The 4,657-nt window shown below is 36.1% G+C and overlaps 1 pseudogene; it reads right to left on the bottom strand.

Moving 5' to 3' along the window:
• Positions 1-1,549: 1,549 nt before the first annotated feature.
• LOC118837134 lies at positions 1,550-2,874 on the bottom strand (annotated as a pseudogene).
• Positions 2,875-4,657: the final 1,783 nt, after the last annotated feature.

Below are 4,657 nucleotides of genomic sequence, written 5' to 3'. Positions count from 1 at the left end.
TGTAAGAATTTGGATACTATAGCATTTGGTGCATATATGTTTAGTATTGATATTCTTTCATTATCTATGGTACCTTTTAACATAATGTAGTATCCCTGTTTATCTCTTTTAATTAAATCTGTTTTATTTTAACTTTGAGATCATTTTTGCTACCCCCGCTTTTTTTTAACATTATCTGAAGCATAATAAATTCTACTCTAGCCCTTTATTTTATTCTATGTGTGTCTTTCATTTTTAAATGTGTTTCTTGTAAACAACATATTGTCAGGTTCTGGTTTTTTTAATCCATACTGCTATCTGTTCCCATTTTATGGATGAATTCACCTCATTCACATTCAAAATTACAATTACTAGTGTATTTCCTTCCATCCTATTTTTCCTCACTGTTTATTCTTCTCACTCTCTTTTTACTCTATCCCTCCTCAGTAGTCTAATTTACTTTTGACCACTGGCTCTGTAATCTGCATACCCTTCTAAGAGTCTCTCCTTTATCTCATCTCCTTGTCCTCCTATTTCTCTGTAAATTAAGACTTTTATACCCAACTAGATGTATATGCTATTCCCTCTTTAACCCAATTCTGATATAACTGAGTTTCCAGCACTACCTACCCTCCACCCTATTCTCCCCTCCACTGTAACAGTTCTTCCATTCACACCTCTTACATAAAAGATAGTTTTCTCCATATTTACCTCTCCCTACTCAGTTTTATGTTTTAGGATCGTTGTAATATAATCACCTTGATCCCAAGCCTTCTATCTATGTATACTCTTTTGAACTACCCTAGTAATTAAAACTTTTTTTTTAGGGAGGAATAACTGATTTTATTATATAAGACATAGCAGCTCTGTAGTAAAACTTAATTATTTTTAAAGGATTTTAAAGAAAGTTTAATCCATGGTATCAATTTAGTTTCACATGCAAAATGTTTCATGAAATTACATTTTATACTTCCATTTGAATATCTCACTAAAATTTCCTGATTTAAGAAAAGGAAACCACAGGTGAGTATGAACATAGCCAAAACATAAAACAGAATATCTACTTTACTATGACCTCCTAAAACAATTCATAATTTTCTCAGTTCTATTGATTTAGAAAATATTACAGTTAAAAGCAAATTACCTCCACTATATTTGCATAAACCAGGTCCTGGTGAATATGTATTTTAAGACAGCTTAAAGCCAACAAAATCATTAACTAGTCAAGTAATATGCTAAACTATAAGGACTGAACACAGAAAGAACTAGATGTTGATCGTTTAGAAAAAGAAAATTTACTTCTAAAAATAAGTGGCTCTAAGTCAACTACAAAAGGAAATTTCATGGGTCCCATGAGGAACCTGGAGATTTCTATACCTGAAACCTAATCCACTGAAAAGTAAGCAAAACATGTTAGCCACATTTGCAATAGTTAAAAGTAAATGTACACAGTAGCTAGAATTTTCTTTCTTCTCACAGTTAAATGGTACAGTTCAATGCTTTAGGAGATCTGAAAGATAGCTATGGAATTCAGTTTCCACTTATTCTACCCAGTCAATGACTGTGAAAATCAGAAATGAAATATTTGGAGTAACAGTTTTCCAAAGTCCCTCTCAAATTTAATACTAGAAACCTGTTTTGTTTTTTTCAGATGTCTAGATGCGGCTATGAATGTGGTCATATCCTTTGGTTCACTGCTTAGCACACACCAGTCATCTGCCTCATGATTGGCATTATAATGTTTCCAAGCAGCTTCATTATATACTGGGAGCCTTTCCACTGACTATGTTGATAGGCCCTTAACGTAAATAACAGCATCTGTCCCATAGCCTTCTAAGGAATACACTTTCAGGTGTATGGCAATCCATAACCAAAACCAGCCAGCGGTACAGCTCAAGATGGCCCAACATGAGGTCAGGGTGCAGTTGAATACATGTAGTTGAATAGCCTATTGATTTTCCTCAAAGGAACACCACCTCCACAATCCTTCATTTTCACAGTCAAGTCCTCATTACCCAGTGTTACGTGAACCTGAATAGGAAGGTAAACACCTTTGTCAGCAAGGTGTTCCATGGTTGCTCTCACTGTATTCTTTAAAAGTTCAAACACCGTGTGATAGAGATGTGATGGTACATAAACCACTTGCATGGGCTGCCCTGTTGGTTTTGCATTTAATTCTTCAAGTTCTAGTTCTAGAGATTTAATATAATGCAAATTGCAAAGATGTTTTTCATTTTCATAGCCATCTTTAATAACTTCAACAACATTATAATTTGGATTAATGCTTCCATTGTATTTTCAGTGAGTTGAACTTCCTTTTCCTTTTCTACCAAACAGTAAGGAGTGCTGATTGAGCAGCATTCTGATCTAAATGCAACTCATGTGAAAATGATCCAAAAAATACTGTACATTCTGGCTGGTCACTGGATCTACACCAAAGCTTTCCTTGTATTCAATCATACCCTGAGCCATGGTAGGAATGACATCATTATGTCAATTCTGGATTCTTATCACAGTGTCTGTAAATTCATAAACACCTTTAGTATCTTCCTCGTTTTTATGCTTAAAATCAAGGAGTTCCTATACACTCTGAATGAAATGAAGGTGTTCTTAGACGATTATTTGGAAGGAGACATTTCTTTCGTTATATTTGCCAATCTCACTGGCAAGTCCTGCTGCAAAAAACATAAATGACATCTTTTCACATGCATTCATAGATCTGAAGTCCAGAAACTGCTTCATGGAGAGCAGGGATGGGGAGAAGCACAAGTAGAAATCCTCCTGACCTGGGATGCTGTGCTCATGGCTGGCACCAGGACCCTGGTTTGGACTGGTAGTTGGACCTGGACCTGGGCCAGTCAAAGCTGTCCATTGCAAGTACCACATTAATCTCATAGCAAAATGCATTCCAGAAGATATGAAGAAACAGGAGACCTGAAACCAGAAAGTGTCATTACCTATGCCTAATGAAAACATTCTTAAAAGTTACAAATATCATTTTCCCATATAAGAAGTAAATAATTTGACCTTATTTTAAATCATCCATAATTATTCTTTCATATTTACCTTCTTTTGTTTCTCTTGATTCTCATGTAAGTCAAATTTTCTGTTCAGTTCTATGTTTTCCTCAAAAATACCTGTAAGTCCTTTAGTGCATTAAAAATTCTTTTTTTTTCCATTTCAGGGTTACACTCAACTTTGGTTATTTTTGGTTGTGAACCCAGCAACTTTGCTCTTCAGAATATCATATTCCACAACCTTTGATCTTTTAATGTATAAGTTGCTAAAGCTTGTGTTATCCTGACAATAGTCAAATTATTTCTTTCTAGTCACTTGTTATATTTTCTTCTTGACCTTTGAAACTTAGCTATCATGTTCCTATGAGTTTTCATTTTTAATCTCTTTCTTTTTAATCTCTTTTAATCATACATCCTGGTATCAGATACATAACCCTATAATTCTAAAACTTAAAGGCAATTTTCCTTGATAATTTCTTGAGATGTTTCACATTCTCATCTATTTTTCCTTCTTATGACTTTGTTTCATTATTTCTTGATGTCTTGTGAAGTCATTAGCTTCCCCTTCTCAATTCTAATTTTTAAAAAAGTTATTTTCTTTGGTAAGTTTTTTGATCTCTTTTTTTAATTGGTTGACTTTCTTTTCATAATTTTCTTGATTTTCTTGCATTACTCATTTCTTTCGCCATTTTCCCTCAATCTCTCTTATTTTATTTTTAAAGTCCTTTTTAAGCTTTTCTCAAGAACTCTTTTTGGGCTTGTGACCATTTTGCATTTTTTTAAAGCTTTACAAGTAGCTATTTTGACTTCATTGTCTCCTTCTGAGTTTGAACCCTGATCTTCTCTATCACCATAGTGGCTATCTATAGTCAGGTCCTTTCTCTGTTGCTTGCTCATTTTAATGGTCTATTTCTTGGCCATTAACTTTATGTTAGGGTTGGGGTGTGCTCCCTGGCAGGAGGATAATGTCTTAGGCTTCAGGGTTTGGAAGTTTTTGATATTTTTGGTTTTTCCAATATTCTATTTCCAATATTGATCCAAGGTCAGGTGCAGTCCCTGCTCCTCTGACTCATGCCTAGTCTATGAGTGACCTCAGGAACTCCTCTCTGCCCCTGAGCCATGACCAGGGTCCCATAGGACCCCCAATACCACTGCCACCACAAAAGCTCTTGCTCCCTGTGATTCCTCAGGTAGCTGCAAGCACAAGCTCACCCCTCTGCCCTGGAACTGAAACCAGGGACTCCACTCTCCTGTGAGTGACTCCCAACCAGCAAGGCCCCTGACCCATCCATGGACCCCATTTCCAGCAACAGTGAAGCCCCACCCCCAGTCATCCCCTGATCAGCTGCCCAATCTTCACACTGTAGGTGGGATGAAAGTTCTGGAAACTGAGGCTGCCATCTACACAGCTGCCCCTAGGACTTGTTGTTTGTTGACTCAGGGGTATCTGCCTGGCAGTATCTGCACTTGAAATCTTTCTTAACATCTTACCAAGTTGTCTTAGGCTGGATGACTACTTTATCCTAACTTCTAATTATTTCTGGCACTTCAAAATTTACATTGAAGCATTTAAGTTATTGGGGGTGGTAATTTGGAAGAGCCAGGTAATTTCCTAACTTATTCTATTATCTTTCTACCAAGTACTTTCATTTGAGCCCAAA

This window comes from Trichosurus vulpecula, chromosome 2, assembly GCF_011100635.1.
Source record: "Trichosurus vulpecula isolate mTriVul1 chromosome 2, mTriVul1.pri, whole genome shotgun sequence".
Classification (NCBI taxonomy): domain Eukaryota; kingdom Metazoa; phylum Chordata; class Mammalia; order Diprotodontia; family Phalangeridae; genus Trichosurus; species Trichosurus vulpecula.
Note: the sequence above shows the minus strand (reverse complement) of the source record. Positions and strands in the feature narration are given on the sequence as shown.